General features: G+C 45.4%; 1 long non-coding RNA gene across 1 annotated transcript in view; it reads right to left on the reverse strand.

Annotated features, from left to right (window-relative positions):
- LOC142255087 (uncharacterized) overlaps positions 1 to 25468 on the reverse strand; it is a 442966-nt gene that overhangs the window by 311669 nt on the left and 105829 nt on the right. The window contains exon 2 of the long non-coding RNA XR_012727344.1: positions 913 to 1059. This is a non-coding gene — a long non-coding RNA (uncharacterized LOC142255087). The remainder of the gene's footprint in view (positions 1 to 912; positions 1060 to 25468) is intronic.

A 25468-nucleotide genomic window follows, 5' to 3' on the forward strand; every position in this document is an offset into this window, starting at 1 on the left:
TTTTCAAAGTTTGACAATTGCGAAATTTTCGCAAAATTTCCAAAATTTTCACAAATAAACGCAAAAAATATCAGCCTAAATTTACCACTGACATGAAGTACAATATGTCATGAAAAAACAATGTCAGAATCGCCAGGATCCGTTGAAGTGTTCCAGAGTTATCGCCTGTCAAAGTCACACTGGTCAGAATTGCAAAAAATGGCCCGGTCATTAGGGTATTTTAATGGCCGGGGGTGAAGGGGTTAATAAGTATTATGGAGTTTCTTTAACAAAGAAATAATCAGATATTTATTTTTGATCCATCAAGAATGAAACAAAAAAAAGGATAGTTTTTACTTTGCCTAAACTTTCATCTGAAAGACACCTTAAGATCCAGTAGGTGTCAAAATTGTAAAACAGTGATGATACCTATATAGTCCCACATACAAGTATAGGTCATATGTATCATAACATAAATACTCTAATATGAGAAGTATGACTAATACATTGTTACTAGTAATAATGACACCTGATGAAGCGTGCCAGTTCACCGGGCACTAGAAGTCTCCCTTTACTTTGGTTGATACCATGCATTTGACTATGCTGTAATATTGTTTAAATTAAACTATACTTTGGGTGCTTTTCTCTGCTATGTGTGATTCCAGTCATCACTTCATAAATGTTGGATGTCAAACATTACTATTTTCATTTATGCTTATTAATTATAATTGGCACCAGTATATACAGTTGAAGCTAGAAGTTTATATACACTATCTACAAAGACACATATACATCTTTTTCTGATATGAAATCCGAATAAACCTTTTCCGTTTAGGTCAATTAGAACTACAAAAATGATTTATATAATTTGTTTACATATATGTTTATATAAATTTAAAACAGTATCTAATGAAACCACATACTGTCTCTTACCCGGGCATTTCGTAGTTCCTCTACAGTTTCCAGTAAATGTGCCTTAAATTCAAACAGCTGAATAGGAAGGAGGGTTTCTGATGATCCCTCTATGGTATAGGAAGGGTTCTCAATGTCCATTTTATCATTCTCCATTGTTAAAATAGCCTGCAAAATAGAAAATGTAATTTCTTTTTGTTGCATTATATTGCATGTGTTATCCCAACTGGAAATCCATAGTCATTATGTGAATATAATATACAGTGGCTTGCAAAAGTATGCACACCTTTTGTTTTCTATTTCTTTCTAAATTACAACCTGTATTTAAATATTGTAATGTGACTTGCATGTTATTCATCAGTACTAAACAGTCTAAGTTAGGAAAGTGAAGTGAAAAAGTATAGGCAAAAATTTAATTTATGAGATAAAATAAATAAATCTTGCCATGTGCATACGTGTTCACTAGTGGTGGGTGAATAGTAAATATTCAGGTTCAGGTTATTCTTGCCGAATAATTTGTACTATTCTTATATTCATCATGAATAATAAACCTAATACAAGTTAATGGGAAACTGAAATATTTTTCCAGAGGACCTTGGAAGTAAGTCTGGGAGGGCTCTAAAATGCTACAATAGATGGAAAAGTGCTGAAACTGAATGGGAACAGCATGGGGAACATGCCTGGATGCATTTCTGACTCACAGCTGTTATCTGGGAATAATGTTTCCAGAGTATTGCTGGGATTAAAGCAGGAAAATTATGCTTAAACAGTTTTTCACAGCTGTCACACTGCTTCAAGTCAAATCATTAATCCTTATGAATATACACTGCTTCCCCCGCCCACTCTCTGTAATAGTGTCTGTAATTAGTTTAAGTCCTGCTTCCTTTGCCCACCCTCTGTGCCGGTGTCTTTTATAGGTTGCCCTCACAGTAGCTGTCTGGGTTCCCAGAGTGTAGAGTAAAAATAAATAAATAATTGTAAAAAAAAATAGCATAGGGTCCCCCCATATTTTGATAACCAGTGCAGACAAAGCGAACAGTTAGAGGCTACAGCCCCCAGCTGTATGCATTATCTTGGCTGTGTATAAAAATATGAGGAACCAAATGTTTTTTTGTTTTTTTTTAATTATTTAAATAATGAATTAAAAAAAACCATCATGGGGTGCCCAAAATTTTTGATAGCCACCAAAGAGAAAGCAGAGAGCTGGGTGTTGGTATTCTCAGACTGGGAAAGCCCATGGTTATTGGGCTCTCCCCAGCCTAAATATAGCAGCTCACTGCCGCCCCAGAAATTGCACATCAATTAGATGCGCAAATCCTGGCGCTTTACCCAGCTCATCCTGATTGCCCTGAAGTGGTGGCAATCATGGTAATATAAGGGGTGAATGAAAGGTGTGATTTGTCAAAAAATCACAATAGTCATCAAGCCCAAGGTTAGTAATTGTGTAAATAAAAATAAATAAACACAAAATAACAGAGAAAAATCCTTTTAAAAAAAAAAGCCCCATCTTTCTCCAATTTATTAACCCCCAAAACATGGTCCGACATAATCCACAGACACAATGTTTCACGTGTGGATTACATTGGACCTGCAGGGGTGTTTTCGGGTTAATAAATTGGAGAAAAAGGGTTTTTTTTTAAATAAAGGATTTTTCTCTGTGTTTTGTGTGTTAGTGTTTTACTTATACGATTAGTAGTGAAGGTCTCATAGACCCTTCCCCATTACTAAGCTTGGGCTTGATGCCAGCTGTGGTTTTTTTTTACAAACCACAGCTGTCATTAACTCCTTATATTACCCCGATTGCCACCACTCCCGGGCAATTGGGAAGAGGCCGGTAAAGCAGCATGTTTGGCGCATCTAAGGGAATTACCAATTCTGGGGTGGCTGCAGGCTGATAATTTTAGGCTGGCGAGGGTCCAATAACCATGGGCCTCCCCCAACTGAGAATACAAGCCCCCAGCTTTCTGCTTTATCTTGCCTGGTTATCAAAATTGGGGAAGGACAGCACTTTTTAAATTATTTATTTAAATAATTAAAAATAAGCTGCATGGGGTTCCTTGTATTTTGGTACACAGTTGATATAATACACAAAGCTAGGGTCTGCAGCCTCCAGCTGTCTGCTTTATCTGAACTGGATATCAAAATACAGGGGACCCTACACAATTTTTTCCAATTATTTATTTATTTTTACACTCCATTTTAGGGACCCAGACAGCTAGTGTGAGGGCAACCAATCACAGATGCTGGTACAAAGGGTGGAAATCGGAAGCAGGACTACAACCAATCACAGATACTGTTATGGAGGGTGGGTTGGGGAAACAGTGAATATTCATAAGGGTTATTGGACTCGGAATCAGTGTTAAAGCCACAGGAAATTTGGGAAGTATAATTCTTCTGCTTTAATTACCACACATTTTTTATTTTTTTTCACTGCCCTGCCAATCAAAGTAGCATCAGTAGCATAGATGGCTACGGCATTACTGTGACTGGGAGTTAATCCTCTTATGTTTTGTGGCTGAAAATCAAGGACCAAACATGAAGTAACAAGACTTGAAACTCAGAAGGCGAACACCAAAATAATATAATTTTTGCCCAAGGTTTACAAGGATTTGGTTTGCCCACCCAGTAAACATATTGTTGCGAGCAACAACAGTCTATGTGAACAAGCATGTTGATTTTTGGACTTCAATCTGAAGCCCCTGGTGTGTACGTTGCCCTCTTATATCCCAAACTCCACTGAGTTCCTCAACAGGCTCTATGTAGTCATTTTTGAGTCAAACTTCATTATGGCCATTGCTGACGTAGAGTCATTGTATAGATCTATTGTAATGGAAGACCAGATTGCGGCTGGATAATTGTATCTTAAGAATACTGATTTGGATGTCCAACTGGTGGATCTCTTTATTTCTTTGTCAAGATTTTTTCAGATACATTTTTTTAGTTTTAATTAGCGCTACTATCTCCAAGAGAGGGACTGCAATGGGGGTGTCTTGTGCACCTTCATATTCGAACCTCTTTCTTGTACATTGGGAGCAGTCCATACCTTTTCCAGATGTCAATTGAGTGCAAAGCACATGTGGTTGCACTTTATTGATGATATTTTTTTGAGGTCCACCAGTTGGAGAATTTTATAAATCATCTTAATGATAATAATAATGTCAAACTTACTTTTGTTCATACTTCAGACAGAATTAATCTTGACATTCAAGTGTCGAAAGAAGGTAATGGATGTCTTAGAACTGATATTTTCCATAAACAAACAGGTGTAAATTCTTTCTTAAGCGCCAAATGTCACATCCTCTACAGGTAATCAATTCAATACTTGCAGTTCAATTTTTAAAGACATGTCACATTTGTTGAAATGATGAGCTTTTTGAGCAACAAGCCATTGATTTAAAAAGGCGTTTTAAATCTTGCCACTAAAGGGACACGTCGGTGGAGCAAGGATATCTGAGGGCCACGTGCACACCACAGGAGGAACTTCTTAAAGACAGATGATAAGGTGAGATAGATCACTCCTTATCATGCTCAATGGTGGGAGATGACAAGTTGGGGGAGAAATAATGGTCCATATTATTATCAGATGCGGATTTATCTTATATCCTTACATGAAGACCAGCCATCACTCCAAAGATGGCCATTAAAAGATATAGTGGTCAGAAGCCAGTATATTCCAATATTAGAGAATGGCTTTGGTCTAAAAATGGGTCCTAGATGAGGCTCATTTTCATGTGGGAATTGTGGAGCATGTCCACAAAAAGATTGTGCCTTCAATTTTCATGATTGTTCAAATAGTAAGACGTACAAAATTCTACACTATTTGAATTGCAAAACTAGTGGTTTAGTTTATTGTGCTACTTTTCCATGTAAATTTTGTGACGACATGGACTTTCATGGGTTAAAGTTTCTTAACATTCAGCCAGACGGGATGATAGATTGTTTATAGACGGGGGATAAGTCCCTCATTGTTTTTACAAGACTCTTTTGGACTCATGTAATTGTGTTGGCCACTGAAAGCCAGACGTATTGTTTCTCCAGACTTTTCCAGTAATCATTGTATTGTAGTTGTGTATTGCTAATGTAATTACCTTAGTAGCCATTGTCTAGTCAGTGACTCCCAGACTACATGTATACCCTCAGTCTTTCTGTAGACATCATTTGGATGAACATTGTCCATGCAGCTTGAGATTCATCCAATGGGAGAGGCGATCTTGTCCAACCAATCGATGAGGACGCAGTGTATCCAAGTGGAAGGCTGTGGCTATAAAAGGGATTTCTTTAAGCCACCAGGGGGTTGTTGATGGATGCTGATGGATCCAGTCTAAGCTCTTTGGAGCTGACTAGAGGATCAGGATATCTTATGGCTTCAATCTAGGGACTCCGGTTCCGGTTGGAGACCATATCCACAGCCTAGGGATTTCGACTCCGGCTGCCAGGATTGTATCATCATACCAGGACTACCTAAGGAGGACACTCAGGTTGGGACAGTTCAGTCACCTGTTACAGACTTTGCAGACCTCAGCCAGCTTCCTAAATCTGGCATTATTCCTTTCTCGGTGGGTGCCCGCCAAAAGCGGGGTGCTGCTTGATTGGAGTAAATAGCCCTGGAACCTCTGAGGCATGGACATTCTAAATCCCTGGTGAGCCAGTGTAAGGGTGAGACTCTGTTGCCTTTTACATTTGTGTGTTTTGCTGGTTATGTGTTATGTGCCGTTAATTGTTTGGGGATCCAATAAAGTCTAATTATTGTGGTTCCCTCACCCTGTGTTTTCTGAGTAGTGTTACGCCCACGGTTAAGAAGGCCGGCGTTCAGTTGGGATGAGCCTTGAGCCACGCTGTCTTTCTAAAGGCAGCGGGTTTTAGTGGAAAAGAGCACCCACTGAGCCCCGTGTCTCCACAATTGGTGGCAATTGGTGACACCAATTGTGGAGACACGGGGCTCAGTGGGTGCTCTTGTCCACTAAAACCCGCCGCCTTTAAAAAGACAGCGTGGCTCAGGGCTCATCCCACCTGAACGCTGGCCTCCTTAACCATGAGCGTAACACTACTCAGACAACACAGGGTGAGGGAACCACAATAATTAGACTTTATTGGATCCCCAAAATAATAGCGACACATAACACATAACCAGCAAAACACACAAATGTAACAGGCAACAGAGTCTCACCCTTCCGCTGGCTCACCAGGGATTTAGAATGTCATTGCCTCAGAGCTTCCAGGGCCGCTTACTCCAATCCAGCAGCACCCTGCTTTCGGCGGGCTCCCACCGAGATAGGAATAGCGCCAGATTTAGGAAGCTGTGTGAGGTCTGCAAAGTCTGTAGCCAGGTGACCGGATTGTCCCAACCTGAGTGTCCTCCTTAGGTAGTCCTGGTATGATGATATAATCCTGGCAGCCGGGGTCGAAATCCCTAGACTGTGGATATGGTCTCCAACCGGAACCGGAGTCCCTAGATTGAAGCCATAAGATATCCTGATCCTCTAGTCAGCTCCGAAGAGCTTAGACTGGATCCATCAGCATCCATCAACAACACCTGGTGGCTTAAAGAAATCCCTTTTATAGCCACAGCCTTCCACTTAGATACACTGCGTCCTCATCGATTGGTTGGACAAGAGCGCCTCTCCTATTGGATGAATCTCAAGCTGCATGGACAATGTTCATCCAAATGATGTCTACAGAAAGACTGAGGGTATACATGTAGTCTGGGAGTCACCGACTAGACAATGGCTACTAAGGTAATCACATTAGCAATACACAACTACAATACCATGATTACTGGAAAAGTCTGGAGAAACAATACGTCTGGCTTTCAGTGGCCAACACAATTACATGAGTCCAAAAGAGTCTTGTAAAAACAATGAGGGACTTATCCCCCGTCTATAAACAATCTATCATCCTGTCTGGCTGAATGTTAAGAAACTTTAACCTATGAGAGTCCATGTCGTCACAAATTTATTTACGTGGGCCTTACCTCCCAACAATTCAGGGTAAGAATATTAGAACATATCTGTTATATAAGGAAAGCAGCAAAGGCTAAACAACAAAAGGAAATAAAGGCCCTTAAGAATATCCCTAAGCATTTTAGGGAAGCTCATGGATGTAAATTGACGATTGTTTAGATTTAAAGGGATCGATAGGGTCCTTCTGGGGGCACGAGGTGGGGATGTCAAACATACTGTTGCTCACAAGGAAGCTCTCTGGATCACCCTGCTCGATACAGTTAAACCTAGGGGCTAAATGACATGCAGCTTCAAGCCCTTCTTGATATGAATATGTATACACTTAATTCTCATGGGGATGGATTGGTACTGGTATTCATTGCCTTTTTTTAATATTTTTATGGTTATTATTATTTTCTTTTATGATATATATTTTTTTATGTTTCTGTGGAATCTGGTCATGTATATGGTGCGTTTTATTGGGCCCAAGGAGGTTTGATTTCTCTTCAGGTTAAATATGTCCAATTTCTGATTGTGCATTTGTATGGTCCTTTGACTTCCCTTCAAAAAGATATACTGTTACTCACTAGATGGCACCATTGCTTTATTTGGTCCAGAAAATCTATTTTACATATCTGGATTGTATACTTTTATGTATTGTTCTAAGCACTAAAATTGAAGTGAGCATATATTCATTACTGCATATATTTGTCTATTTTAATGTGCCCTTATTGTTGCCCAATTCCATGATGGTGCTGGCTTTCACCTGCATGTGCGCACATCTGTTGTTCTACTGTCTCCTCCCTCTGCCTGCCTGGCAACCTATCGGAGGTTCGGATGTGCACTTGCGCACTCTGATTCCCGAGACACTGGGCGCGGGATGGATGAAGCAGTGGTCGTCGGGCAAACACCATTGGATGCATGTGAGTAATCAGTGCTGGACCTATTTAACATGCCAGATTCACTGTCTCTGCACCACCTGACGAAGCTGTGGCAAAACACGCGTCGGGGTGCAGGGCAGTGCAATCATTATCTTTATGGCTACCATAGGTGGGTTTTGACACTGGTCTGACATATCCTTTTACCACCTGGTGGCTAGTGTTAAGCTTATCCGTGCTCTTCCATTAGCAGCTGTTCTTGTATGTACAAGATGCATCCAACGGAGTGAGCCCGCCACCTACTGCTTCAAATTGATCTTTACCTGTGGTTATTTATCCATGCCTAATGTATATATGAAAAGTGAGCACAAGTATTTATACTAATATGGTGGGATATTGAGAGAGACATTTTCTTGATCACACTGCTCTGCTGGTTTTAGTGTTTTTATAATCCTCTTGCACTATGTGTTTTCTATAAATAAATTGATTCTGCATTTACAAAAATCCTATTTGGGGGGGCGTGGCCTGCACGCTGATGGCAATGGCTGCCTGAGAGTGAAGCTCTATGCTGAGGCTGTACAAACTGGCTCAAAGCTGTTTCAAATCTCTGAGAACTCTCCTCTGAAACAGTGAGTAATCCCCCATGCACAGTATGCCAAAGGCTAGACCCCAGAAATCTGGCCCCCTGGCCAAGCTTACTGACTTTTATCCCAGGGATAGGGGATCCCCCTCGCCTCAGAAGATGTTTCCTGCTGCAGTGTCTCCCTTACACCAGGAAGAGACGGGGGGAAGCAGTGTCACAGGCACTCCTCTCACAGACGAAAGGCTGCAAGCCCTGGTCAGTTCTCTGAGGTCATCACTGCAGGGTGATTTCAGGGATCTTAAGAACATGATTAAAGAAGTTAAAGAGGTAATCAAATCACTGGGGGACCGTACAGACCACGTGGAGTCTAAAATGGCCGAACTTGCTCAGTCACACAATGATCTGATTGATGCTAACACAGCGTTAGAGGAGGACATGGGAATACTGAAAAACAAGCTTGGGGATCTGGAAGATAGGTCCAGAAGGAACAATCTTAAAATTAGGGGCATTCCTGTGTCAGTAGCTGATAAAGAGCTGCCAGATTTCTTTCACAATTTTCTCCAACTACTGCTTCCAGAACACACAGAAAGAGATCTCATAGTGGATAGAATTCATAGAATCCCTAAACCTAAAGGTATCGACCACACTCTGCCCAGGGACATGCTGGCACGACTGCATTTTTATAAAACAAAGGAAGCAATGCTCCAGATACTAAGGGATAACCCTATCCTCCCAGATGCATTTAATGGTTTAAAGGTGTTCCCGGACCTGTCTGCTGCAACTCTGACAAAAAGAAGAGAATTTTCCCAGTTCTCCAGAATCCTGAGGGAGCATGACATACACTATAAATAGGGATTCCCGGTGAAATTGATTATCTTCAGGGATTCTAAAACACATGTATGCCAGTCCCCTCCTCAACTGAGCAAACTACTTGATTCCTGGATATTACCCCTTACAATGCAATCAGACTCATGCCGGGATCAGGGGGATGCTCAGAAGAAAAAGATCAATCCTGAGTGGGAACCAGCTTGAGGGAGTCTCGCCAGCCGCAGGCATGTGTAGCTCTCGTGTGACCTGTGATGTCACTTAAGCTTTCTGTTGTTCTCGCCTATGGCGAGCATGTACTTCCCAGCTGTCCGGTAAGGATGAAGCTGAAGTATTCAAGTTTTGTTTCTTTTTTTTTGTTGTTTTTTCCCTCCACCCTTGCACCGTCCCTAAGTGGTCCTCCTTGTCTGCCTCTGCCTGCCCTATGCCTCTCAGTTGGACTGCCTGGAAACATCATCCTTTCTGGGATCCGCCATGAGTATTAAGTTTCTGTCTCTCAATGTGAAGGGTCTCAATTCTCCTGCAAAAAGATCCATGCTGTGGAGAGAAGTTATAGCATCCAAATGTGATATAGCATGTATTCAAGAAACTCGCCTTCTTATTGATGACAATAAAAGGTTACTACATCCAAGATTTCCACATATGTTCTTCGCAAATGACTCTAAAAAAAAAGGAGGAGTGGCTATCCTGATTAAGAACTCTGTGGCTTTCAAAATGATTGACATAACCTATGGTGCAGACGGGAGATATATTATTCTAAAGTGCCTCCTGAATGGGCTTTTGTATACCTTGGCATCGATCTACGCTCCAAACTCATCTCAACTAACTTTTGCCCTGAAATTTTTTCAGATGTTTAGGAGCTCCGCACAGGGGTCAGAGATCATCTGCGGGGACTTTAACACTCCAGTTCTTTGATCTATGGACTGCTCGGCGAGGTCCGCTAAGTCAGGAAAGGAACTGAAACAGTTGGTCACGGAGTTTCATGTACATGACATATGGAGATACCTTCATGCATTGGAAAGGGACTATACTTTCTTTTCCCCAAGGCATCGGTCGTACAGCAGGATTGACTTCTTCCTGATGGATAGTAAGACTGTTCACAAGTGTACGGGTGCTGAAGTGGGTCTGATAGCATGGTGGGATGACGCTCTGATAACTTTGGTTGTACAGGACTCTACTAGTGGCTTTATGGTGCCTCAGTGGAGACTTAATACTAGTTTGCTGAACCAAAAGAACATTCAGGAGGAGGTGGTGGCAGGCCTGTTGGAATTCTTTAGGCATAACGACAATGGGAAGGTCTCTGACGAGACCTTATGGGCTGCTCACAAATAAGTTGTTAGAGGGCAATTTTTAAAAACTGCTTCATTTTTGAAAAAGCAAAGAGAAGCAGAAATTAAAGAAATTATAGCCAATATTCAACAGTTAGAAACTATTAACAAGGCTTCCCCGTCGTCTACACTGTCCAGGGAAATTCTTACTTGCAGGTTTCAACTGCGATCCCTCCTGTTGCATAGATATGAACCTAATCTTAAAGAGTAAATCAACTTTTTATGCGATGGGGGATAGAGCCTTAAGCCTGCTTTACACGTTGCAATTTCGCATACGATATCGTATGCGATTTGCAACGCCCCCATCGTATGTGCGGCACGTTCAAATTGTTCCATGAGGAATGAACGACGTGCGATGAACGTTTTACCGTTCAATCTCAATCGCACGTAGCTGTTACACACTACAATGTACCTTACGATGCCGGATATGCGTCACTTACGACGTGACCCCGCCGACACATCGTAAGATATATTGTAGTGTGTAAAGCGGGCTTTACTAGCTAGAAGAACAAAAAACGGGAAATTAAATCTAAAATTGAATTTTTGAAAGGCCCAGATGAATTACTTATAAGGCACCCTAATGGGATAGCAGATGCCTTTGCCAAGTATTATGCTGCCTTGTACAATTTAAGGGATGACCCGCAAACCCCTCAGCCAACACCAGTAAAAATTCTGGAGTTTTTGGACGGGCTGGAATTGCCTCGGGTTTCAGACCGGCAATTAGAATCTTTAAATCTTCCCTTTACTATACAGGAAATTTTGGATACCATTAGAGCTTCTAAACAAAACTCAGCTCCAGGCCCGGATGGGCTTCTGTAAGGCCCTGTAAAACAAGGTAGATGTACACATAGGCCCCCGCACAACATCTATCCCACAAAAGCTTAAATCAGCCGACCTGAAACCCTAGTCACCCCCCTCAGGGAAGGACAGACACATCAGTGGGTGGGACCAGGCGGATAGGAAATGCCCACATAGGGGTTTGGAGAGCCCGGGGCGGGAAAACAGTCAGATTAAGTTCAAGTTTAAGTTGGGAGTAGAGGTGAAAACTGACAGGTGCCAGGGTCGGAGCCCTGATACCTTGGCTAGCTGGCAGACGGTAGCCAGAGTCTGCAGGAGACGGGAAGACTGCTCCCGGAGATCCGAGGTGGACCGGGACAGGGTTGGAGCCCACTGGTACCGACACCGGAGAACCGACCCGGAAACCGTGTGCACAGAGGGGGTACTTGGACCCTGAAGCCAGGACCGGCACCGACGGTCTAGCTAATTAACCGATTGAGGGCAGGATTTTAGGTCCTGTCCCAACCTAAGTCCCGAAAAGTAGACAACCACCCACCGAGGGGGATAGGGCAACCGCCAGGGCCCGTAGATCCCAAGGGTCAGCATCAGACGGGCACGGCTCCCAACCAAAGGACCGGGAGCGGACTCCCGTGTTTCAAATCGGGAAGTCCTACCTACAACACACTGAGTGCAGAGGAGAGAGACTTTGACTATCAACCCGGATGTGGGATCAGATACACCCGTCTGCGACAGCCGGCCACCATCATCTTGGTTTACCACAGAACTTGTGTGCTTTATTCGACCATGAGTAACATCCCCGGCCTGGCCGGGAGTGCCGGCCCCTGCAATCACCATCCTCAGCATAGAGACACTGGGACCCTGGACATCCATCCTTACCCACGAAGGGGTTAACATCCAGCTGACAGCCCAACGTCCCTGGGAGCCCCGCAGCGGCAGCGGTGGTGCTACATCTCACCACACATCGTGGGTGGCGTCACAGACATTTTACAACCAATCCCGTATAAATACGTCCCCTTTTATTCGAAGTGTCCGCGCGACCCCCGGGTCCGGAGAACCCCTCGAGCCATACTGTAGATCCAGTTCCGAGCAGCACCGGCTGCTGGCATGGGGGTGGCACACCCTGAAACTTGGCATCACGAACAGGATTCTTACCCATTCACTTACCTGGTGAAAGTGTGCCTTGTTCTGGACTGTCAGTGGTGCTCCGCTGCAAAATTTTTGAAAACCGTCATCTTTGCCACCATTTTTTGGCGCGAAAAACAACAACCCAGCGTCTTCATCCCCGAGAAAGGGCGCGAAGCTAAAGCCCCGTCTCCTGGGAACAAGGCCGGAAGGAAAACCCTGAGGCCGAAATCGAAACTAGCAAGCCACATCAGAGGACTGCTCCTGAAAAACCAGGGGGGCAGGCGAGAATAGCGGCATGTCATCCGAGGAAATAAGAGGCAGGGACACCAAGACTCTGCCATCTTCTGTTCCTGGACACCACCTTGAGAGGATGTCTGACCGGTCCGGCAACCTGAAGATGGAAGGATTTGCCCCCGGGACTGCCAACTGGGTGGAAGTCCAGACAGAACGGATGTGCCGAAGAATCCAGGCCCAGGCCAACTTTCTACTAAAGAGATGGACGGCCGAAATGCAGGAACTGGCTGCAGCTGTCCGGACCCGTGAAGTAGAGATGACCTCGGAGGAACGGGTAAGCGACCCACGTCCCTATGTCCCACCGGGACCGGCCCAACAGGCTGAGGAGCTCGGTCTGCCCCCGTCCGCCACGCCGCCTCCCTCGCTGCCCGTACCTGAAGCTGGTGCCCTGCTTGGTCCGCTGCCACAAGCCACGGCAGCGGTATCTGTTCCATCTGCCTGCGAGGACCCGGCAATGGAGCCCTCAGGCCATGAGCACACCACCGCTCCGGCACCCATAGCAGTCCCACGAGCGACCAAAGCCCAGAAGACATCCCCTCTGGCCCTGAGCCCGACCGCACCAGAGATGACATCATCCCTGATCCTGGAGAAGGCAGTGCACTCTATGATGTCAGCCCCGGCAATCCGCCCCGCCGCAGCAGAGGCGACGCCCAACCGGAAGTCAGCAAAGACGCAGGCCGCTCCCCAGTACCCGGTCTCGGCTGAGGCGCAGCTGGGATGCACCTGCAGGGCGGCAGAGCAGGCCATGGATCAACGGAGCCCTCTTCCACTTCACGTGAGCCCGATCGTAGCTGGCAGTGAGGGCATCCGGATGGTCCAAGCCCCTGAGCAAGAGGAAGCAGAGTGCAGAACCCGTACTCCGTATTGAGAGCGGCAGTGGCAGCAGCTGAAGACGGAGATCGTGGCCCGGGAGAAGCGACAGACATTTTACAACCAATCCCATATAAATACGTCCCCTTTTATTCGAAGTGTCCGCGCGACCCCCGGGTCCGGAGAACCCCTCGAGCCGTACTGTAGATCCGGATCTGAGCAGCACCGGCTGCTGGCATGGGGGTGGCGCACCCCGAAACTTGGCATCACAAACAGGATTCTTACACATTCACTTACCTGGTGAAAGTGCGCCTTGTTCTGGACTGTCAGCGGTGCTCCACTGCAAAATTTTTGAAAACCGCCATCTTTGCTGCTATTTTTTGGTGCAAACAACAAAGATACACCCGTCTGCGGCAGCCGGCCACCATCACCTTGGTTTACCACAGGACTTGTGTTCTTTATTCTATCGTGAGTAACATCCCCGGCCTGGTCGGGAGCGCCGGCCTCTGCAATCACCATCCTCAGTATAGAGACACTGGGCCCCGGGACATCCATGCCTACCCATGGAGGGGTTAACATCCAGCTGCCAGCCCAACGTCCCTGGGAGCCTCGCAACGGCAGTGGTGGTTCTACATCTCACCACTAGAGATCAGCGAACCGGCCGTGGTTCGGCTCGAGTTCGGTTCGTCGAACGGAGGTCTCGTTCGAGTTTGGTTCGACGAACGTTCGACGAACCACTCGAACCGCATTAGAAACAATGGCAGGCAATCACAAACACATAAAAACACCTAGAAAACACCCTCAAAGGTATCCAAAAGGTGACAAACAACTCACAACACAACACAAACACATGGGAAAGTGACAAGGACATATACTCATGCGAAAACAAAACAGCTGGACAAGGTAAAAGAGGAGGAGACACAGATATAGGCATGGCACGCGCTTCTAAAATCATGTAAAACACTGCAAAGTGACTCCAAGCGGAGTTCTCCCTTTTTTCCAAAAATTGGGCCACACACACACCCACCCCTTCAGTGGCAGCACTTGTGCCCCAGTTGTACACTTCACAGCTAGATTTGCATCAAGCACATTCAAAAATACGCCATCCTTAACCGTCCCCAGGAGGACACCGGGGTAGGTAGCAAAGTCTTTGCTGATCCCAGATCTGTTCATCTTGGCTCCTTTTAAAAAACACAGCAAGGGTTATTCCAAGCGGAGTCTCCCCTTTTTTTCCAAAAAATGGGCCACACAGACACCCACCCCTTCAGTGGCAGCACTTGTACACTTCACAGGTAGATTTGCATCAAGCACATTCAAAAATACGCCATACTTAACCATTCCCAGGATGACCCCGGGGTAGGTAGCAAAGTCTTTGATGAACCATGACTTGTTCATCTTGGCTCCTTTTAAAAAACACAGCAAGCAAGGGTTACTTCAAGTGGAGTCTCCCTTTTTTTCAAAAAATTGGGCCACACAGAAACTCACCCCTTCAGTGGCAGCACTTGTCCCCTAGTTGTACACTTCACAGGTAGATTTGCATCAAGCACAATCAAAAATACGCCATACTTAACCGTTCCCAGGATGACCCCGGGGTAGGTAGCAAAGTCTTTGCTGAACCATGACTTGTTCATCTTGGCTCCTTTTAAAAAACACAGCAAGCAAGGGTTACTCCAAGCGGAGTCTCCCTTTTTTTCAAAAAATTGGGCCACACAGACACCCACCCCTTCAGTGGCAGCATTTGTGCCCCAGTTGTACACTTCACAGCTAGATTTGCATCAAGCATATTCAAAAATACGCCATACTTAACCGTCCCCAGGAGGACATCAGGGTCGGTAGCTAAGTCTTTCCTGATCCCAGCTCTGTTCATCTTGGCTCCTTTTAAAAAACACAGCAAGCAAGGGTTACTCCAAGTGGAGTCTCCCTTTTTTAAAAAAATTGGGCCACACAGACACTCACCCCTTCAGTGGCAGCACTTGTGCTCTAGTTGTACACTTCACAGGTAGATTTGCATCAAGCACAATCAAAAATACGCCATACTTAACCGTTCCCAGGATGACCCCAGGGTAGGTAGCTAAGTCTTTCCTGATCCCAGCTCTGTTCATCTTGGCTCCTTTTAAAAAACACAGCAAGCAAGGGTTACTTCAAGTGGAGTCTCCCTTTTTTTCAAAAAATTGGGCCACACAGAAACTCACCCCTTCAGTGGCAGCACTTGTCCCCTAGTTGTACACTTCACAGGTAGATTTGCATCAAGCACAATCAAAAATACGCCATACTTAACCGTTCCCAGGATGACCCCGGGGTAGGTAGCAAAGTCTTTGCTGAACCATGACTTGTTCATCTTGGCTCCTTTTAAAAAACACAGCAAGCAAGGGTTACTCCAAGCGGAGTCTCCCTTTTTTTCAAAAAATTGGGCCACACAGACACCCACCCCTTCAGTGGCAGCACTTGTGCCCCAGTTGTACACTTCACAGCTAGATTTGCATCAAGCACATTCAAAAATACGCCATACTTAACCGTCCCCAGGAGGACATCAGGGTCGGTAGCTAAGTCTTTCCTGATCCCAGCTCTGTTCATCTTGGCTCCTTTTAAAAAACACAGCAAGCAAGGGTTACTCCAAGTGGAGTCTCCCTTTTTTCAAAAAATTGGGCCACACAGACACTCACCCCTTCAGTGGCAGCACTTGTGCTCTAGTTGTACACTTCACAGGTAGATTTGCATCAAGCACAATCAAAAATACGCCATACTTAACCGTTCCCAGGATGACCCCAGGGTAGGTAGCTAAGTCTTTCCTGATCCCAGCTCTGTTCATCTTGGCTCCTTTTAAAAAACACAGCAAGCAAGGGTTACTCCAAGTGGAGTCTCCCTTTTTTTCCAAAAATTGGGCCACACAGACACTCACCCCTTCAGTGGCAGCACTTGTGCCCTAGTTGTACACTTCACAGCTAGATTTGCATCAAGCACATTCAAAAATACGCCATACTTAACCGTCCCCAGGAGGACACCGGGGTATGTAGCTAAGTCTTTCCTGATCCCAGCTCTGTTCATCTTGATTCCTTTTAAAAAACACAGCAAGCAAGGGTTACTCCAAGTCGAGTCTCCCTTTTTTTTCAAAAAATTGGGCCACACAAACACTCACCCCTTCAGTGGCAGCACTTGTGCCCTAGTTGCAAACAGGACGTCTGTCAGCACACACCCAGCAGCACTGAAGACACGTTCAGAGACAACGCTGGCAGCTGGACACCACAAAATCTCCAAGGCGTAAGTGGAGAGCTCTGGCCATTTTTCAAGATTTGAAGCCCAAAATGAGCAAGGCTCCATTTGCAAAGTCATGGCATCGATGTTCATTTGGAGATACTCCTGTATCATCCTCTCCAGCCGTTGACTATGTGTCAGACTTGTTGTCTCTGCTGGCCTTGCAAAGGAGGGTCTAAAAAATTATGAAAAGATTCAATAAAATTACTGTTACCAGCACCAGATACAGTGCTACTGGTACGGGTAGACTGTTGAAGATGACGAGACCGTCCCATGTTTGTCAAGTTACAACTGGGAGATTCACTCCCTGCACCTGCACGGTTGTTTGGTGGAAAAGCCGAGCAAAGATCGAGTAACAGCTTCTGCTGATACTCCTGCATACGTGCGTCCCTTTCTATGGAAGGAATTATGTCACAAAATTTGGACTTGTACCGGGGATCTAATAGTGTGGCAAGCCAGTAGTCATCATCACTTCTAATTTTGACAATACGAGGGTCATGTTGGAGGTAGTGCAGCAAGAAGACACTCATGTGTCTTGCGCAGCCATGCGGACCAAGTCCACGCTGTGTTTGTGGCATAGAGGTGCTAACCGTTCTTTCTTCCTCTGACATCTTCCCCCCACCTCTTTCAACTGAAATTTGACCAAGGTCTCCCTCATCCGCTGAGTCTTCCATGTCCATGGACAGTTCGTCCTCCATTTCTTCATGTTCTCCTGCACCTTCCTCAACATTTCGCCTGCTACCATGCGCCCTTGTTGATCCCTGTCCCCCATGGTCCCATGCCTGCCGCGTTGGTGATGATGAACGTCTGGACCTTGGTGATGTTGTTGTCTCTTGCGCATATGAATCCTCCTGTCATTCCTCCCCTTCCTGTTGTCCCACCCCCTGACTCCGAATAGTGTTTAGCGTGTGCTCCAGCATGTAAATGACTGGAATTGTCATGCTGATAATGGCATTGTCAGCGCTAAACATATTCGTCGCCATGTCGAAACTGTGCAGAAGGGTGCATAGGTCCTTGATCTGAGACCACTCCATCAGGGTGATCTGCCCCACCTCTGCATCTCATTGGCCCAGGCTATACGTCATGACGTATTGCACCAGGGCTCGGCGGTGCTGCCACAGTCGCTGTAACATGTGGAGAGTCGAATTCCAGCGTGTCGCCACATCGCATTTGAGGCGATGAAACGGCAGGCCGAAAGACTTCTGGAGCGATGCAAGTCGCTCAGCAGCGGTGGTTGAACGGCGGAAGTGAGCAGACAGTTTTCGTGCCCTGTTCAGAAGGCCACCTAGGCCGGGATAGTGTGTTAAAAATTGCTGGACAACAAGGTTCAACACGTGAGCCATACAAGGCACGTGTGTCACCTTGCCCAGGTGAAGGGCCGCACCCAGGTTTGCAGCATTGTCGCACACGGCCTTACCAGGCTGCAGGTTGAGTGGAGACAACCATTTATTAAATTCAGTCTCCAGAGCTGCCCACAACTCAGATGCTGTGTAACTCTTATTTCCAAGACATTTCAAGCTAAAGACCGCCTGATGGTGTTGCGCTCTGCTGCCAGCATAGTAATGAGGGGTGCGTGATTCATTCTGCGCAGTTACAACACTGGTGGCCTGACCAGGCAGGCTTGGGGCGGAGGAGGAGGACCCAGACAAGGTTGAGGAGGCAGAAGCAGTTAAGGAACTTGGACAGACAGAGGATTGACGCACAAGTCGTGGGGACGGAAAGACTTGTGCAGCAGACCCTTCACCATCTATCACCATAGTTACCCAGTGCCCAGTCAGCGACATGTAACGTCCCTGTCCATGCTTACTGGTCCAAGTATCGGTGGTGAAATGCACCCGTTCACACACAGAGTTTCTCAAGGAAGCGAAGATGTTGTGTGCGACATGCTGGTGTAGCGCGGGCACACCTTTCTTAGAGAAGTAGTGGCGACTGGGCATCTGGTACTGGGGCACAGCGACAGACATAAGGTCTCTAAAATCCTGTGTGTCCACCAGGCGGAAAGGCAGCATTTCGGTAGCCAAGAGCTTACAGAGGGATAAAGTCAACCTCTTAGCTTTGTGATGGGTCGCAGGAAATGGCCTTTTATTTGTCCACATCTGAGGGACAGAGATCTGGCTGCTGTGTGTAGACGGTGTTGAGTAGGGTGTCCCTGGAAAAATGCAGGTTTGTGAGGAAAGTGCAGGCGGAGACATGATGTTGCCTTCATCCAACGTTGGTGCTATCGATGTCTGAGAGAGCTGTACACACGCACTTGTTTCCCCTTCCAAACCAACTAACGACCTACCAAGCAAACTGCCTGTTGCGGTTACAGTGGTGGAAGTTGTGCGTGGAAAACCAGGTGTGACAGCTGTCCCCACAGTCCTAGAAGATGAAGAGCGCGCGGATGCACTGGAAGAGGCAGGCGGTGGATGGTTCTCTCCGCTAGGCCACATTGCAGCACGGTGAGCTTCCCACTGGGACATATGATATTTATTCATGTGACGATTCATGGAAGAAGTTCTCAAACTGCTGAGGTTTTGCCCTCTACTAACAGAATCACGACAAATTTTACAGATCACATAATTTGGGTGATCTTTTGCTATGTCAAAAAAGGACGAGGCTAGGCAAGGCTTAGAGGGCATGCGACCTGCTGATCCACCCCGACTAGTGCTCAGAGGCAGAGTGGTGGCTGAGGATGCAGTTGTAGACGTGCTAACAGTGCTCCGACTCTGTCCAGGAAGGCGCAAGGTAACTTCGTCGTCGGTTGCATCCTCCTCCACCGCCTCTGTTGACCTCCTCGAGTGCCTGACTGTGGGTTGACAGTAGGTGGGATCTAAAACTTCCTCATCAATTGTTGTGTTTGCACTCCCCTCACCCTCAGACCGAGCCTCTTCTTGCCCTGACCGAATATTTAAGTTGTCATCCCAATCTGGTATCTGCGTCTCATCGTCATCAGTATGTTCCTCACGGCCTGAATCTGAGTCACAAAGGTTCTGGGCATCACTGCAGACCATTTCCTGTTCTGTACTCACTGTAGCTTGGGAGCAGACTTCTGATTCCCAGGCTATAGTGTGACTGAACAGCTCTGCAGACTCAGCCATCTCAGTTCCACCATACTGTGCAGGGCGGATGGAGACTTCAGAGCTGGGAGAAAGCAAGTGTGATTGGGCTGACAACTCAGAGGACTGGTGTTTTTTGGATGCAATAGTTGAGGTGGCGGAGAGGGCACTTGTTGGACCTCTTGAGATCCATTCAAGCATTTTCCTTTTTTGGCCATCATCTACCTTTGTTCCAGTTGTTCGTGTCCGTAAAAAAGGGAGCACATCGGATTGTCCACGGTAAGTAGTAGACATCTTACTTTTGCTGGAAGACGGTCTATCTTCAGCAGATGTTAATGGAGCTTTGCCACCTTCCCCACGGACAAACCCTTTTTTTCCTTTTCCAACACGCCTCTTCCCCTTTCCACCAGCATCTGTCATTTTGCCACTCATTTTGATTGCGACAAGATTGTGCACTTAAAATGTGGTAGTAAAAATTGAGAGGTGGTGTAAATTTCAGCGGTGGTCTAGCTTTATTAACAGCAGAATAAACAACAATAATTATCCCTGACAATGCAACTACGGCCCTTAAACTGGCAGCATAGTTTGCTAGTATAATGGCTTAGTAACAATGAGTTTCAGTGTGCAATGCAGAGGTGCCGCAAATATCTTTGCACCAGTGGGACAAAAATGAAGTCCAACAGCCACTTTTAGGATGCCACTAAGTTTCCTCAGTGTTTGCTAGTATAATGGCTTAGTAACAATGAATTTGAGTGTGCAATGCAGTGCTGCTGCAAACAGCTTTGCACCAGTGGGACACTAATGGAAGTCCAACAGCCACTTTTAGGATGCCACTAAGTTTACTTAGTGTTTGCTAGTATAATGGCTTAGTAACAATGAGTTTGAGTGTGCAATGCAGTGGTGCTGCAAATATCTTTGCACCAGTGGGACACTAATGGACGTCCAACAGCAACTTTTAGGATGCCACTAAGTTAAATCAGTGTTTGGTATTATAATGGCTTTGTAACAATGAGCTTGAGTGTGCAATGCAGAGGTGCTGCAAATATCTTTGCACTAGTGGGACAATAATGAAGTCCAACAGCCACTTTTAGGATGCCACTAAGTTTACTCAGTGTTTGCTAGTATAATAGCTTAGTAACAATGAGTTTGAGTATGCAGTGCAGAGGTGCTGCACATAGATTTGCACCAGTGGGACACTAATGGAAGTCCAACAGCCACTTTTAGGATGCCACTAAGTTTACTCAGTGTTTGCTAGTATAATAGCTTAGTAACAATGAGTTTGAGTGTGCAATGCAGTGGTGCTGCAAATAGCTTTGCACCAGTGGGACACTAATGGAAGTCAAACAGCCACTTTTAGGATGCCACTAAGTTTCCTCAGTGTTTGCTAGTATAATGGCTTAGTAACAATGAGTTTGAGTGTGCAAAGGGCAGGAGGGTACAGTGGCAGGGTTGTGGGTCTGGGTAGAGGAAAGGAAGCCTCCCTTTCTATCCCTCCTAATGGGGAAATGCTGGGAGGAAATCCCTGACCTTAGCTACACAGACGCTGTCCTCTTGTGTAGCTGTAAAATCTGTTTTCATGGACCTGACTGTCACCTATGGCTCTGACCCTGCCGGTATTAGCCCTTCCAAGGACTAATAGAAACTTCTATCCCTATTCTGTATAGCACTGTGTATAGAGCGTACACAGCAGTATCGGAGACAGGAGCTACGCCAGCGGTGACTGACACCCAGACGCAGAAGGCAGATAATGGCGTGCTGGAGGAAAATGTCCGTTTTTATAATGCAGGGACATGTGACATGGACATCCTATCACACATGCCGTTGCTTCTCTGGCTAAAAGTCCACTTAGCTGTGTGTGTGTCTGGGATTGGCTGACATGCTGGCCCACCCCACTACACGCGCGCGCTTAGGGAAGGAAGACAAGGAAAAAAAAAATGGCGATCGCCTTTATCCAAACAGCAGTGATCTGAATGTGCTGTTCCCGCACACTATACGCTGAAATTTCATAATAGTGTGAGTCACAGAGTGACTTACACTATTACAGCGGAAAGCCAGCTAGTAATTAGCTTGTCTTTTTGCTGCTAGAACCGTTCTCGAACGTATCTAGAACTATTGAGCTTTAGCAAAAAGCTCGAGTTCTAGTTCGATCTAGAACAGCCCCCAAAATCACTCGAGCCGCAAACTGGAGAACCACGGACCACGAACCGCGCTCAACTCTAGTCTCCACACAACGTGGGTGGCGTCATAAACATTTGGCGTCAAAAGCCAGGGAAGGAGTCTTGCGAGGATAATTTGCATATTCCCAGTGCCTTCTGGGATAAGTGAAGAATTTTAGCCTGTCTTCTTCATTGTGAGCGTGAGTGAGCAAAGTGTGAGCAAAAGTAAGTGTGAGTAGAATTGTTTGTATTTAGTTGTTTAATTACTTAACATTTGTTTAGTGCTATCCCCATTAGAAAATGTGCTCCACTATTGCTAATGCGATCCAGTGTACATCTTGTCTCATGTATGCAGTCTTTGAAAAGCCGTTCGAGGGTGCATACTGTTGTTCGAGATGTGAGCAAGTTGCACATTTGGAAGCCCAGATACTGGATCTAAATGAGCAGCTGGCAACTCTGAGATGCATTAGCAATATGGAAAGGAGTCTGCTGCTCACTGAGCAGCAGCTTGCTGGGTCAGATGTGGGGGAGGATCGTAGTAGGGAGCGGCAGGACGGTGAGGTAGGTAGCTGGGTGACAGTTAGAAAGGGGGGTAAAGGGAAAAGTGCTAGGAAGGCTAGTCCTGAACTGACACACCCCAATAGGTTTGCAAACTTGGCAGATGAGGGGGATGTCATTACAGGGGTAGCATTGCTGCAGCAAGCCATGACCTCTGAATGCCAGAGGAGTGTCTGCTCCAGTAAGGGGGGGAATAGGAGTGCAGGGCAGGCAAGACAGGTACTGGTAGTGGGGGACTCAATTATTAGGGGGACAGATAGGGAAATCTGTCACAAAGACAGGGATTGCCGAACAGTGTGTTGTCTTCCTGGCGCTCGAGTTCGGCACATCGCTGATCGGGTTGATAGATTACTGGGAGGGGCTGGGGAGGACCCAGCGGTCATTGTACACATTGGCACAAATGACAAAGTTAGAGGTAGGTGGAAGGTCCTTAAAGATGATTTCAGGGAATTAGGTTGTAAGCTTAAAGCATGGACCTCAAAGGTGGTATTTTCGGAAATACTACCTGTGCCACGAGCCACACCAGAGAGGCAAAGAGAGATCAGGGAGGTTAACAGGTGGCTCAGGAATTGGTGTAGGAAAGAGGGTTTTGGGTTCCTGGAGAATTGGGCCGACTTTTCAGTTGGCTACAGATTCTATGCTAGGGATGGGCTGCATCTTAATGGGGAAGGTGCAGCTCTGCTGGGGCAGAAAATAGCTAGAAGGTTGGAGGAGTGTTTAAACTAGGAATGGGGGGCGAGGGTATTCACTTTATAGAAGGGGAATGTAGTGCAGATAGTGACCAGGGCACAAGTAATGAAATTGGGGGTGGTACGGGGGGAAGGGTTAGGACAGTTAATACAGTAAGCAGGAATACAGGTACAGAGTCATACGTAACGTGCATGTACACTAATGCCCGAAGCCTCACAAATAAGGTGGAGGAATTAGAATTAATATTGTTGGAAGAAAATTATGATATAGTGGGGATATCAGAGACATGGCTGGATGAGAGCTATGACTGGGCTGTTAATTTACAGGGTTATAGCCTATTCAGGAATGACCGTACAAAAAAGCGAGGGGGAGGTGTGTGTCTATATGTAAAATCATCCTTAAAACCCATCCTGCGTGACAACATATGTGAGGGTACTGAGAATGTAGAGTCCCTATGGGTGGAGATAAGGGGGGGGAGAATGAATAATAAAATACTGATAGGGGTGTGTTATAAGACGCCGAATATTATGGAAGAGGTAGAGAATCTCCTCATAAAGCAAATTGATAAAGCAGCGAGTCTCGGAGAGGTAATTATTATGGGGGACTTTAACTATCCTGATATAAATTGGGGAACAGAAACTTGCAGTTCCAGCAAAGGAAATAGATTTTTGATAACAATGAAAGATAATTACCTTTCACAAATGGTACAGGACCCCACAAGAGGGGGAGCACTACTAGACCTTGTACTAACCAATAGGCCAGACCGCATATCAAATATACAAGTTGGGGGTTACTTGGGGAATAGTGATCACAAAATAATAAGTTTTCATGTATTCTTTAGTAAGATGTCTAGTAGAGGGGCTACAAGGACACTAAACTTCAGGAAAGCAAATTTTAAACGGTTGAGAGATGATCTTAGTGCAATAAACTGGGATGATGTACTAAGTAATAAAAGTACACAAAGCAAATGGGAGACTTTTATGAGCATCCTGAATAGGGCTTGTGCAGAAAATATACCCTATGGGAACAAACATGCTAGAAATAGGAGGAAACCCCTATGGCTAAATAGAGCTGTAAGGGAAGCAATAAAAGAAAAACAGAAAGCCTTAAAAGAATTAAAGAGGGTAGGTAGTGATGAGGCATTATATAATTATAGAAAATTAAATAAAATATGTAAAAAGCAAATTAAGTTAGCTAAGTTTGAGACAGAGAGACTCATTGCGAGAGAAAGTAAAAATAATCCTAAAATATTCTTTAACTACATAAACAGTAAAAAACTGAAAAGCGATAGTGTTGGCCCGCTTAAAAATAGTCTTGGTGAAATGGTGGAAGGGGATGAGGGTAAAGCCAACCTGCTGAATGACTTTTTTTCTACGGTTTTTATACAAGAAAATTCCATGGCAGATGACATGACCAGTGATACCATAAATTCACCCTTGAATATTACCTGCTTAACCCAGCAGGAAGTACGCCGCCGCCTCGAAATCACTAAGGTTGACAAATCTCCGGGCCCGGATGGCATACACCCCAGAATACTACAAGAATTGAGTTCTGTGATAGATAGACCATTATTTTTAATCTTCTCAGATTCCTTAATAACAGGGTCGGTACCGCAGGACTGGCGCATAGCAAATGTGGTGCCAATATTCAAAAAGGGGACAAAAACTGAGCCGGGAAATTATAGGCCGGTAAGTTTAACCTCTACGGTTGGTAAAATCCTTGAGGGTTTCTTGAGAGATGCTATACTGGAGTATCTCAAGAAAAATAACCTTATGACAGAGTATCAACATGGGTTTATGAGGGATCGATCCTGTCAAACTAATTTGATCAGCTTCTATGAAGAGGTAAGTTCAAGTCTGGACCAGGGAAATGCAGTGGATGTTGTGTATATGGACTTTTCAAAAGCTTTTGATACGGTGCCACACAAAAGGTTGGTACATAAAATGAGAATAATGGGGATAGGGGAAAATATGTGTAACTGGGTTAAAAACTGGCTCAGTGATAGGAAACAAAGGGTGGTTATTAATGGTACGTACTCGGACTGGGTCTCAGTTCATAGTGGGGTACCACAGGGGTCAGTATTGGGCCCGCTTCTTTTCAACATATTTATAAATGACCTTGTTGGGGGCATGCGGAGTAGAATTTCAATATTTGCAGATGATACTAAACTCTGCAGGGTAATCAATACAGAGGAGGATAATTTTATATTACAGGGAGATTTATGTAAATTGGAGGATTGGGCTGAGAAGTGGCAATTGAAGTTTAATGTAGATAAATGTAAGGTCATGCACTTGGGTAGAGGA

Source organism: Anomaloglossus baeobatrachus, chromosome 10 (assembly GCF_048569485.1).
Source record: "Anomaloglossus baeobatrachus isolate aAnoBae1 chromosome 10, aAnoBae1.hap1, whole genome shotgun sequence".
Classification (NCBI taxonomy): Eukaryota; Metazoa; Chordata; class Amphibia; order Anura; family Aromobatidae; genus Anomaloglossus; species Anomaloglossus baeobatrachus.